At 31.4% G+C, this 14736-nt stretch overlaps 1 long non-coding RNA gene across 1 annotated transcript; it reads right to left on the bottom strand.

The window, feature by feature from the left end:
- Window positions 1-12508: 12508 nt before the first annotated feature.
- LOC125067294 lies at window positions 12509-13762 on the bottom strand. The gene is made up of 3 exons (XR_007119716.1): window positions 13662-13762; window positions 12944-13024; window positions 12509-12823 (listed from the first exon to the last, which is right to left on the bottom strand). It is a non-coding gene; the product is annotated as an uncharacterized LOC125067294 (long non-coding RNA).
- Between the last annotated feature and the right edge of the window lie 974 nt (window positions 13763-14736).

The raw sequence follows: 14736 nt of genomic DNA, 5'->3' as shown, positions 1-14736 counted from the left end.
TAGTAGTGGCTCGGAGTCGATTCAAACGCTTCTATTTACGCTGTTTACCTATTTATAACCCACGCTATCTGACTCCCTACCTGCACTCGACCGATCGTGTCAGTGCTCGTTTCAATCCACGTATATAGATTTATATGTAGGTAGCTTACGATAATTCGATCCTTCGATTCGATATATTATTTATAGAAAGTGCAATTTTTGAAGAAATGGTAAAAGATTGAAATCCCCTTTAAAGTATTTAATAAATTTTTATTTAACCTCTTTCTGGGTTTGTGCTGAATTTATAATGAATCGCTATATATTTGTTATCTGTGTTTAAATCAAGTCAAATATAGATCAAAGTTTCATCGCACATTTTAAAATCAATCCTCTGCCCAAATAAGAAATTGCGTCTTTCGCGATAAGACTAACTGTGCAACTTATATAATTTAGTATTGGTTATGTTATTTTTATTTTAGTATTAGTTTTGGCCGTGCTAATACATAATATATAAATGAAATTTAATTACAATTTAGAGATTAATTTATACCTATGTAAGAACATTAGAGTCACGCTTGCTACGTCGTAATTTAAAATTCCATTTTTACATTAACAGCCTGTAAATTTCCCACTGCTGGGCTAAGGCCTCCTCTCCCTTTGAGGAGAAGGTTTGGAGCATATTTCACCACGCTGCTCCAATGCGGGTTGGGGGAATACACATGTTGGAGAATTTCGTTGAAATTAGACACATGCAGGTTTCCTCACAATGTTTTTCCTCACCGCCGAGCACGAGATGAATTATAAACACAAATTAAGCACATGAAAATTCAGTGGTGCTAGCTTGGGTTTGAACCCGAAATCATCGGTTAAAATGTACGCGTTCTAACCACTGGGCTATCTCGGCTCTTATATATAATAGGTATATACTTAGGTATAATTATTTTGAGCTGTTGATACTAAAACTTTCTTCAAAATACGCTGCATCTTTTGGTATGAGTTTCATGTGTATTGGTTCAGTAGTTTCTAGAAATAGGCATTACAAAAAAACCCTCTTCTCATTTATTAGTAAAGATGAGCTATATACGATTAGGTATATGTGTCGTGATTGGTTTGCTACATAACGTTGACTAAAACCGGTAGTCAGTACATACTTAATAGAATTCCTCTATAACTACAAACATTCTGTATGGTCAATCTTGTTTATTGAGAATAAAATTATAATAAATGGAAATAAGTATAATGCGGCCCGAGCGGCTCGGCATGAATGACAGTCGTATCTTTTGCTTAACCGAGCGCCCATAATATGCAACATCTATGAGGTATTTTGAATGCATATGCTTTTTCGTAGACACGATGCGTTTTGATATCACCGGCATAGCAATCATACGTTCTCTTTTATTATAACTGTAATGTTTTTTAAGGAATTCTAAAAGGGGTGTTGTATGATTTTTGATGTGACGTAAATGTTTTTATTCAACTTTATCAGGTGAGAAGTGTCGCGCGTTGCACGACGCGTGCCAACAACTTTACTGTCCATAAACGGGGGCAGTTAGAGCCCATCTTTCTTTTTAACGAGCGAAGGGGATTGTTTATAGTGTAAAAAGTAAGCACCAAGTACTCTGAGCCAAACTCTTAGAAATATTTATGGTTATAGCGCATAAGTTGCGAGAGTTAAGTGACGTATCTTTGTCGGTGTATGTCGAGATTTATCTTATTCATTTGTTTTATTCTATTTTCATATAATAACTGTTAATAATATTGTAGTGTTTATTTAACTTTATTTTTATTAAATTAATTCTTATAAAAACAACAAATAAAATATCATACAGAGAAAAATAATAAATACCCGTCTAATAAGAAATAAATGTACCTATTTATCGTACATTATTGTAGATATGTATCTAAGTAAGTATACCTGTATGGGTATGATGTGTTTGCTTAAGGTCAACTAACACAAAATTTCGCAATGCTCCATATATTATCAAAGGTGGCCATAAAAAGCTTGAGTTACCGATTCTTTAGACATTTAATGTTTAACAATCGACCGTCGGCATGAGTCAGTTGGCGCCTGAGGAAGGACGACGGACTACGCCTACAAAGCTACACATCAGAAAACATGCTTGCTACTAAACAAACACGAAACGTGATACACAGAGCTTGTACCTACTGATTATTCTCGTCTATGAATGAATAACCTTAAAGGTTCATATTCCGTGAAAAACACGGAAGGAACACGATAGAATTTTGATTAGAAGTGTTTTATTCCAGACGTCGCTCCTTCCGAGGAAACGCAACAATGTTCTGCCCCTCGAAACATATGGAACGTCTCGCAAAATACATTTTCCATAATTAAATATTTTAATTTATTCATTTCATCCGTTCTAAGTATTACTTACGTCTATACGGAATGTTAAGTTACCCCCAGTCTACGTGAGAATGGATAACGGTGTGTAATTGTCAACTAATCATATTTGCTTACGCGAAAACTTTAAACTCAATTTAAATTCTTCGTTGGTTTACTTCAACAAAACTTTATATTAAATGAAGTAAGCTATGAATGAATACTTAAATATCATATAGATACAATTTTTTCAAGAGTTGTATTTTATTTTTGTTGTAACGTAAAATGTTTAATTTGGTAGCATCGCGTCTAACGATTGGGGAACACCGAAACAGACCATCAAAAAAACAGCACGACCAATTAAAAAATCATAAAACTGATTCCCACAATAATATACGTGTAAGTCGGTCTCGCTGTGGTATCTACTATAGTATGATAAACTTGCCTCTCGTGCCGAACGTTAAAACAACTTTTGTTACCATTTTTATGACAACAATTACGACCAATAAAACGTGTAGCGATTATTCTTCGTAGCGATTCTTGTGGTCGCGCTGTCATCAGCTTTTGCTTTGATGCGACTACTTATAGCCATTTGAAAACAAAAAATATTAACACCACTAGCTTAAAAGCAAACAATGAACTTTAAAATGATTGTATGAGGGTTTAATTTATATTGTGGACGGAGGCAGGCCACGGGATGTTTACCGTAGAAGAGGAACGCATTTCACGGCCTCCACAAACCTTGACTTTGTCCGCTTTATTTATAATTCGTCAACTGTTGTGTATATTTGTACCGCACATTACTATGTTCATTTTAATGTTCGTTGTAACGAGGTCGCGGATTAAACGCCTTGTCAATTGCAACTGATTCATTATTTAATGGTTATCAAAATAACAATAAGGCGGACATATTTGTAGACCTTGTTCTGAACCCAAGACTTTAAATAACTTAAAAGTAGGTATATAAGTAAAAAATAAATAGTTGATGAAACAAATTGTTCAATTATAAAACCATAATTTTAGGGTTGTATCAAAGAACTAAATAAAGTATAAAATAATGCGAGTGACACAAAGATAACGTAATTTCAAAGAGGGTTGTTTTCAAGGCTGGCGTGTCTGAATTTCGTTTGGAAGTGCACCCAATTTGGCGAATGAGACAGGGCACAATTTGTGTGAATGGTTGTTATCTGTGCACCCATCGTACCCCTGAGGTACTGCCTCCAAAACATAATAAATTGGACCTTTTTTGTTGTTTGAATTTTGAATAAAATTCCAATTATACGATAATTTCATAAGCATTTTAAGAACATGAATTTATTATGCATTTAATTAATGTACATAAACTTTTAATCTTATAGAGTTTCTCTACATTACTTTGCATATTTATTGATATCCCGTGTACTTTTACGTTTGCGTTTCCTTGACTTTATAATGAATTAACGTTATTGATAGATAAGTTAGACATTATATATAATTTTAGATCGAAATGAAACGCGTACATAACTAAACTAGAAGTTCAAAATTGAAATTAAATTATAAGCGATGTGTACGAAAAATTATCGCTCGTCTATCGATACTCGCGCTAATGCAAACACGTTCACTAACATTTAAACACGGGTTAACAGAAACCATGCATCTGCTTAAGAGTAAGAAACATTATGAATTGCATTCGCAACTTGTCCGTCTGCGCCGACCGTCTGCAACAACTGCTTAATATTCATTGCACAATTTATAATATCGCTCTTTTGCCAATACAGTGCCTTAAATGGAATCTTTTCATTAAATCTCCTTAAAAATCTTTAATTATTTATTTTATTTTAAACAACGAGCACGTTTAGTTATTTTTCTGTATAATTACAACAAAAAAATGCAGCTATACCTCCGTGTTTTTTTTTTTTTTTCATTAATCTCTTTATATGTATTTATATTAAGGATTGGTAACATTAATTTTATTGTACGCAAAGTACTACATACTAACAAAGCCGTTTTTAGGCATATCACACTTTTATTATAACTCAATGTTCATCTTAAAAAAATACAATAGACACATTTAACGTTATCGAAAGTCTAGCTTTGGATTAAAATTTTAGGAACATCTGAAATATATATTTTCAAGCAGCAAGAATATTGTATTTTCCAACCCTACTCTTTCATATTCGGGTCGCGCTCCCTCGCTATATTTTGTATGAAAGTCTCCAGACCTTACGTATATCTACATATTGGATACATTACGTGAAACAGTTACAGAATAAAGCTTCCGTACAAGCAACACTCCAAAGGGTTCGGAATGCCATACCTATACTATACTCATGTTAAAATATAATATTATAAACTTATCAATAAATAAACAACTAAAATCAAATTAATTAACGATCGATATTAATAAAATGATTACAGTTTTAATACGATGTTTGGTTTCGTAATTAAAACTTTCTTTAATTCAACCTTAAGGCTAATTAACAATGTTTATGATGTAATTGTAATTTCTTTGCGAAATGTTTACAAAAAAACTTAATCAATTCAAGATGTTATCGGATATAAATATGTACATATCCACTTGTAAGGAGAGAATAATGCGTAGCCATATTGCACATGAGGGAGAGTGTGCAAAATGTCGTTTCATAAGTAGGGTTGGATCGGACCCCTACAAGTGCGGTTGCATAACTTTATTCCGGGATTAACATAATTATAGGCCATTTGGCCGACGGTTTAGGGTTCAGCCAACGGAGCAGTAGCTTGTTCTCTCGTAAAGTAATTAGTAATTACCAAATAACTTGAAAACAGAAACTGTGAAGTTATGTAATTAGCAGGCAGCCTACCCTTTACATTTAATGTACTACTCCAGAATGACACTTATACTTATGTTCAAATATAACAGAACACTGAAAAGGACGTGACGGTTTTACATTACAAATATTTTGAAGATATAATCTTGTGAATTTTAGATATTAGAAAAACTGAATAAGTACAATTTATTAAAATATTTTTTAACTATTTCTGAATGAAAATTCGTCTTTGTGTTGGAATAGCAAATGACTCCCAATGGAAATTATAAAATCGTACATACGGCCGAAGCATTACTGCTATAGGTACGCTCTCTTTATTAAAATAACTACATATATATTTAATTTAATTTATTATAACAATATTACTAAATGACATAACAAATTATGTTACATAAATATTACTTTTAGGTACATTAACGTCATAATAAACGGTGTTAGTATTACTATACCGGAAATGCATTGGTAGGCACATTTATATATACCTAATTGCCGTATGTATCATTTACTTTACAAGTCTATGGTACGATATTTTTTAATAATATAATTATTAATCGACGTGCTTCTACTTTGCCGAGTTAATAAATTTCAGTTTGTAATTCACCAATCATTAAAACATCGCGATGGAAATTATGTAGCTACATATATAGGATGAAAAAATCGTATAATGTAGCATGTTGGAATAAATTCTTCTACTTAAGTCCACTTTGTCCAGAAGTGGGTCGTTTACTGGTTTAATCTGTTCTCCTTCATAAATACTGATAAATGCGTCTACGAAATTTATATTTTACGTATTATTAGGTATATGTTTGCGTTGGTATTCGCTACTTATCTGAAAAGTTACTCGAAGTAGGCAGGCCTTACGCTTATCTATGCTAAAGTTTCAGAATAAAGGTCATCGAGGACAGTAAAGGACCGTAAAAGGCAGACAAGGTTATACAGCAGATACGAATAGGTATTGTAACCAAATTCTCAAAACGTGAAAAATTATTTCTTGGCGCAATTCTCCGACAATTTTTATTATTTGTCTTTTGTATAACGACATAAAAAGGTTTTTCAAAGTAGGTTTTTGTATATCTACCTATATGTTCTACAGTTTTAATGAAATTTGTCTAAAAATCTTATAACATCTAATTTTTAATATCCTTTGTAATCTTAAGAGTATAATTTTCGCTAGTTATCGCATTCTTTAATGTAACTAAAATATGTACATAAACCTAATATTCCTACTGGTTCAATAGTATAATCAAATTACAGATATTTAAACGAAGGTTCAATTTATAGCTCATAACCTTTCTATATTAAAGAAAATGACATTTAAACAAGCTATTAGTCATTAACAGCAACTCATTATGTAGATATGTAATTAATATCAGTTACATAATTATATATAAGCCAGTAACTACAATTTATATACCTATTATTAAATATTTATCCAAGCACTTCATCCTACTTTCACAATAACCAACAGAAGGTCGTATGAAATAAAAATGTTTCCCGAGCGTTGTTTGACTGCGATCGAAGGTGCTCGTCCTACGCAGGCCCGGGCGGATATTTTACGACTAACTTTTTAGTTCTTCCCAATCCCCCTTATAACAAGGGCCGTGAACTTTCTTCATTACCAACTATCGCTATTTAGATTACATCGTTGCAGTAGGTACTAGCTAGGTTTGAGTACGACATATACCTATCTAGCACCTATTATTAAATTTTAAAAAAGAATCCTACGATACCTTGTAATAAAAATGTAAGCCTGTAAATTAATCAATGAATTCATTATATTTATGTCTTTAATAAGATTTTCGTAAATATATTTTTCATTAAAATAATTTATACAAAATTATGCAAAATATGGCATTTGGTCTTGTAAAGTATTAAAACTTTTAAAAGTAAGCACATTAAATAAATCCCATTAATACCTATACATAAGGATTTAAAATTAAAAAAAATAGAAATCCCCTTTGTATTTGCGAAATAGGCGGCATCAGGTGTCACAAACTGATCCTACGAAACGATATTATCTCGAACATATTTCTAGATGGGGCCGTATACGGAACTGTCACTCCCTATTCCGAATAAATTACACCTACATTGATTTTTTACGTTCTTTGCATAAAGAAAAATAAGAAAAAGTCGACAATATTTTTTAGTTTTCACATTGAAATTATTTAAACACTATATAAAAATTACATTTAGTTGAACTTATCTATCCCCGGATACTTACAGTGCATGTTTAAGCCTGGAGTATTTAAACGTAACTTATGGTACCTTCCATTGTCTTGCGTGCAAGCTGACGACACAATAAATTTCATACTTAATACACTTACGTGTTTCGTTTATAGGTACGTTTTCTAAAGTTCATTAAATCGCTATACCAGTGATATAAACAAAGAATAAAAAATTGAACTTCACAAAATAGTATTGTACGAATATCGTGTAAGTACCTACATTCCTTATTTTATTGGATTTTACTCTTTTAAAAGTTACTTGTTATTGTAATAAAATATATGTTTTAAATATATTTAAACCTCTTTTGAATTGAAGGTTTTTTTTACTTTGGTATTCTAAATTTAAATTACTTTTTGGATATACAATAATGTACCTTTTTCTTTATACTTAAATACCTTTATTTTGAGATGTTTTCGAAAATAGTTTTTACGTAGGTGGGTTACATTTACTAAATACTTATTACTGAACTACCCATGTATTATATTCGTATTATACAACTGTTCAATGTTTTAAATTACAAGCTGTAATTTGATTTTTATAAATTTAAGCGGTTGCGTTATAAGTCAGAAGAAATTTGTTACTTTTCTTTGTAAAAATTATACACACTCTACCTATATGAAGGTTCCTAGCATTGGCTCCCATATAAGCTTAGCTTAGAAGATAATGCTGATAACAGAAAAAAATTTTTAAATTGTCACGATACTATATGAGTCGACGCACCGGAATTTTGTTTTCAATTTCGCCTGACCTTTCGCCCGGGGCTACGACCGAGCAACGAAGGGGGAATGTCTAGACAACCTTTATGCTTACACATGCCGCTTCAAAGGCAAAATTTCAATGTGTCATCAAAAAGTCTATAGCAACGAAATTTAAATTGAAGTACTTATTCGAATTAAGGTAATACTCCGATTGGTTTTTATTAAATTTTTATTTAAATATATACCAACTTTACAAGTTAATCACTTCGATTGAAGATGTTGTAGCGGTATTGAGCAGTGCGGTAGGTATGTTTGCTTCAGTATCTTAAGCTTTATCGAGTAAATTGCATTGGAGTTACTTTCTGACAGTTGTTTTTTTATTTTACGACTTTCCTATCTGTGCGATATGCCCAAATGTGCTCCGTAATACATTTAAGCTTCAAACAAACAATTACACTCGTACCAAGGGCTTAATGATATGTTAGATAAGGATTATTTTAAGAAAAATAAACGAAGCGTCTGTATTTAAAGAACTAATATTTACCGAGACATCATTAAAATTTGATAAAAGTGTTCAAAAGTTGCTACTCAATCAAATTATTTCATATTTTTAGTATAGGTATATTTAATTTTGATTCGTAATAGTATGCGAACTTAAGTAGGTACCTAATCTCTTTACTTCGCTGTTATATGTTTAAAGTACATAATTAATGTTTTAAAATCTAAAATGTTGGCGATATTCGCCGAAAAAGTCATCATATTTGAAACATTTGAAGAAGGTCGCTCAATATCGCTTAATCGAGGAGCTCTGCAGGAGGACCCGCATTAATCCAAGGCTTTACGAGAGAGATCGAACCGCAGAAGTCAGCCTCTCGCCACGGTTCGTGTATAAAGCAAATTACGAGATAAAACCTATATTTTTAGATCCTATATCTTCAACAAATAAAAACATTTGCTGGCCGCGATAAAGGTACGAGACTGTGTTCTTTGTGGCATTTTTTATTTTTGTTTATTTTGAATAAATATTTAATACGTATTCAATACTTCTGTAATGTTAATGTATGCAAAATATTTTCTTTTTTACTTATTATTTTTATTTTGTTATCAATAATACTTAAATATATAATAAAACGAATAAGTAAATAAAATTAAATAAACTCAAATTATAAAACTTCCAAATTCGTTATTTCTTAATCACAGTCATATTAATGATATAAAATATTGTACTATTCCAAATTTCCATATACTGTCTCTTTTTATATAAAAAGTAGCCCTAGAGCCCGAAGGAGTTCGACCAAACTGGAAATATAATTTTAAAGATGGCTGCCGCTCGGTTGCTCCCTCCCGCACCTCACCTCGGCGCAGCCTAAAATATTATGCACCCAAAAACCATTGTCTGTTGCTATGACAACAGCCCGCTCGATACTCTCCTTTCGCAGACGCACAATCAATGATACATTCATCTCGCTTACTCTTCAACTAGTTAGATGCTGGGTCCGGATTTAAGCGAATGTTCAGTTCTATCTTACTATGGCTGACTGCCAACAGCACTACGGTTAGCAAAAGCATTAAGCTCAATAAAGTCTTGTTAGAAAAATGCTCAGTTTAGAATTTTAACTCATTACTACTTAATGAGATGCGAATATATGTATTATAATAGATATTCGATATAGTGACATGAATCTTAATTTTGTCAAAATTTTAAATTAATATTTTAATAAATGTCAAAAGATTATATAGTCGCTAGGAGCTAGTTTTGAAGAACTAAAACACCTACTTATTATTCCACTAATCACATGAAAATGAGTTAAAAATAATACGAGCTTACCTCGAGATTACAATATGAAATTTATTCAATTTTCCACTGACACTAGACCGATTTGTTTTTTGGTAGGTATATGCTATTATTATTTAACACTAATTAAGTCGCTAGTATAAATGATGTTGTTTGCAAAACGAAATCAAAATAAGAACTACACTGACAACATCACCTCAAAAGCTACCGTCGAAATGGCTCAAAGATGAGACAATTTCTAACCTAAATTAGAAAGTTGCATTTCAGCTCTGCCATTGGCGGATTGTACAAAATATGTTCTATTTACCTTCAGACTTTCTCTTTTTTGTTACATTTCTTTACTTCCTGGTTTCACCTCGAACGAAAAGGGTTTGAACTTTCTCCCTTTAAAAACAATGAACTATTGTTCTTTTTTTAAATGTTAAACGTTAAATCCAGATCAGTATTTACTACTTTAAATTTACTACTTTTAATTTTTTAAATATTTTTTTTTATAATTTTGTAAGAAATTAGAATAAATATTAGTAAATAATTAATTGTTAGTAATATCTTCATAAGTATTGACTAATGTTTTAATTTGCATTGCAATTAATACAAGAAAATAAATTGCTAAAATTGCACCTACTTACCTATAGTATTACCTACTTACCTATATATATACTATCTTACTATATATAGTATGGTATAGTAGGTAGTAGGTAGGTAGACTTCATGAATGATAATAATAGGGTCTAAGTAACTTTTAATTACAAAAAAAATTAGGTATGCTCTCAATCAACACATTTAATTTTTTATTGGAATATAATATTTTTTAGATATTAAGCAATTGTTTTCAAACTAAGTAAGTACTTACTTATTAGGAAACAAATTTGATGTGATATTTATAGGTATTTAATCAAGATTTTGAAAAACAAGTAAAAATTTTACTATTTGCTAATGATAAGCACCTACCTTTAACATTAGCTAAAACCGTTTAACTCTACATTTGATAAGAAACTAATAGTGATGACAATCAAAACAAAATTATCAAAAAGAATTTAAAAAATTGGGCTAAAAACTTATATACCTAATAAGTATATATTATTTTAATTATTATTTAAAAAACTAATTCCATAATATATTTTTCGGCATAAGCATAAAACGCAGTAATAAGAAGCTGTCCGCTTACTTAGTATCCTTCAAAGTACAACGTAGTTATGCTTATATTACACAGATGGCGCTACTACAAAATTTCAAAAAAATATTCTCTAAAATGGTTTCAGTATTTCAGTTTTCTTTACTAAAATATTTATACACTGTATAATATTTTTGACTATTCTTTTTTCTAAATAAACATAATATTTTAGGTTTATTTAAAAGCAATAAATTTATTCAAGCAATAAATAGGTATTTTGAATGTTAATAGCTGCTGTAGATGTACCTAATAAATAATAATATATGTTCTACCGATACAATCATATGTCTATTTCGTATAATTAAGTTTTATTTTACTTTAAAATATACTTACCTATATATAATTTAACATTAAGCATTTTGGTTTTATATACTTATAAAACTGTAAGTAGATATTAAGTTAACATATACTTAACCAACTGAAAATCCCGTTTTACACGACTGAGAGGCAATCGTAATCGTAAAAAGTTATCGTTTGAGTTCAGGAAGTGCTGTCGGCGCCGGCGTAACGAACGCTCTACGATCTATAGATATTATATTGTTATTAATATAATATGATATCAAGCCACGCTAAGAGAGAAATTACTAAGATTTTGCCATCGAATCATTTCTTTTAATATATTTATATTACACATTTATGTATTAAATTTAGTATTAAATATATTAACTATGCTTTATACTTGAATTTCCTCTACAAGTACTAAAATAAATCTAAGATTGTTCGATTTCTAGGTTTAAGGATAATAAGCTAACTTGTCATTGATAAAAAATACATTGTTATACTATACCTAACGTACCTATACCTATATATAACATACCTAATATTTGATGAATTTAAACAAATTTAATATTATTTAGCGTTTATAGTAAATAGGTAGCTTTAATATTTCGTTGATATGTTTTAAGTATGAGAAACTCATGTCTCATGTGTTTTTTTTTTAATTTTTATTTTAAAGATATTTTTCTTGCTTCTAATTCTCTATTGTTAACTTGTATAAATATATATTATATTGCACTATTTAAAAGATAACTTAAACTTTATGTTACTTAATGTTAAGTATCATTCGATTTGGCAAAGTGTTATTAATTTGCATTAAAATTTAAAGATCAGCAAAAGAAAATTTAAAAATTTCATCAATCAAGTTTTTTATTTATTTTACTATAGAAAAAATACTTATATAATGATTGTGAAATTTATTATCTATAATAAATAAATATTTATAGCTGTCATTCGTATCCCGTTACGAAGTATTATGTTACGAGATTTGTTTCAATAAATAAAACGGTAAAAAAATGTATTTGTTAAATTTAATATAAATCTTTCCTCATAATTGATTATTTATGTATCAGAATAATGAAACGACAAAAATACTGAATTTTTTTGTTTATTTATAAAGACCAATACAACATACAATAGACATTCATGAGTAATTAAAATTCAAATAAAATTATAGAATTCTGACAATAGTTATTTTACAAAATAATTACATCATAATATTATATAGGTATATATATACAACAATATTATTTATTAAACACAGTTTCACATACACATACTAATTAGTAATTAATCATAATAATACTAACACAATAATACAATAGCAATAAGAAAAACACATTAAAAACAAGTCTTCCAATGTCTTCGCCCTGTGGTTTGAAAAACTGTCTTCTATCGGCTGATGAGTCTTCTGTCTTCGCGCGACGAACCGTGTCATCTTCTGTTACGTATACTGAAGGTATACCGGAAAGAATGAGACACTCAGGATACATTCAGTATACGTACAGAAGGCGACGCATTCTCTTCGCTTCTCTGCTTCCCAGCCATCTGTAATATTTGGTAAGAATTAGAATTTAAGTTCGTAAATATGAAAGGTTCGTTTAGATAATGCGAGTGATAATAGTTTAATTGGACGCTTAATTATGTGAAATATGTCTTATGTCTAACAATTCTGTTGCAGCCTACGCAATATCTTAAGTGCTCGCCGACCGCAGCTCTCCCACTCGATAACGCCTCGGGGATCGCCATCTATAAAATAAAGAATCCGATTTATTACAAGCCTGGATTTTCCATACGAAAGGGTTACACTGATAGTACAAACTAATCGCTATCCGAATGTATGTACTTTAAGGAGAATGAGATAGGTAATACTTATATGTACAATACATAGCTTCAGGGAAATCATATTGGAAAATACAACTCGCAGAACAATGTATCTTTTGTTAACACAAAAACCAATCAGGGATCGCTAAACTTGCGAAAAGACAGGATTGGCTTGCAAAAATTATATTCGCAAACATACGACCGGTAGCGAAGTGGACATTATTTTTACAGCTCTTCGAGCAAGGTGGGATCACAATAGCCCGCACAGCCTTTTGTCCGTAGCCATTGTGTCACATAAAGGATACATTACAAAAGCCTCGCCATTCGTAAAGAAGACTAAACAATTTTAAGTCTCCGTGTGCGTCAGACTCCCGAGGGATTCAATAGAATAGAATAAGAAAAGCAAGGGCGCATTATATTTGTAATTTACGGCCCGAGCGACTCAAATTACACCGGGCCTGCAGTGCAGTCAGCATTGCACAAACAAAATGATCACAGGAAGCCTAAAACACCGAGGGTTGAGATGGCGATGCGTCGCGGTGAGATAAAGCACGTGACTTACCGGTCGGTCAGCTGTTCGCGGCGTGCCGACAAGTAAACATTGAAGGATGGCGAGGGCGCGCGAGCGAGGGACGTGTGGCCAGGCTCGGCGTCTCCGGGCGTCTGTCGGTCTGGCGTCGGGGCGCGCGTCCCGGCCCGCCATCGATTACTGCCGCCCTCGCCGGCCGCGGCGCGCGCCGCACCACAGGACGACTAATCCCGATGCAAGATTTCATTACATACGCCATGATCGTTGTTATTTGCACCCCGTAATGTTTTTTGATAGTTTACTTAGGCCTCTGTGGACTTTTTCCCATATATTTACATGCATGTTTAGATTCAGAACAGCAATATTATTACGTTGTCTGCTAGGGTAATTTGATGAAAATATCGATAAACTGATAGCCTGCGCCACCTGCTTCGCTCGCTAAATGATTATATCTATGGGCTCTGCTTCCTTCGTAAATGTGCGATGTTCGCTTCCTGTATAGCGTAGTGATAAGATAGTATTTACCTTTAATAAGATCATTCAAGCTCCTTTCAAAGTGAATCATTTAAGACAAATGGAAGCCATCGAGCATATAGTCTAACCAATTTATTTATTTTATAATTTAAATATAGGTAACTATGTAAAAATGTAGCTATAATACAATAAATATGAATATATTAAGATATATTTTTAGTCTATGTACCTTGCCTTGATAGATATATTATAATTCATGTTTGTTGGTATAGCAAGGTATTTTATAATTAAAAAATTAAGTTGCTTTCTAAGTTATTATTAAGTACAAGTTATTAAAAACTTAGATTAATTAATTGTACTGTATTTAAACTAAGACTTTAATATTTATTAAAGAAAAGAGGTCGTCTATCTCTTTATTGTGTGCCTGGAAATTGTATAATAAAATCGTTAGCAAAACATCGACGGCACCGAAGAGAAAATATTATAAGCCTCCGAAACACTGAAGCTTTAAAATAATGAAAAATGTAAAATGTTGTCCTTTCTTTGTGACGCTATACGATATTGTGAAGGTGATGTAGCATTAGATTATACTAATTATACAATTGTAAAATACATTTTTTAACTGGATTGTTTA

The sequence above is a fragment of the Vanessa atalanta genome, chromosome 11 (genome assembly GCF_905147765.1).
Source record: "Vanessa atalanta chromosome 11, ilVanAtal1.2, whole genome shotgun sequence".
Lineage (NCBI taxonomy): Eukaryota > Metazoa > Arthropoda > Insecta > Lepidoptera > Nymphalidae > Vanessa > Vanessa atalanta.
This window is presented reverse-complemented; position numbering and strand designations above follow the sequence as displayed.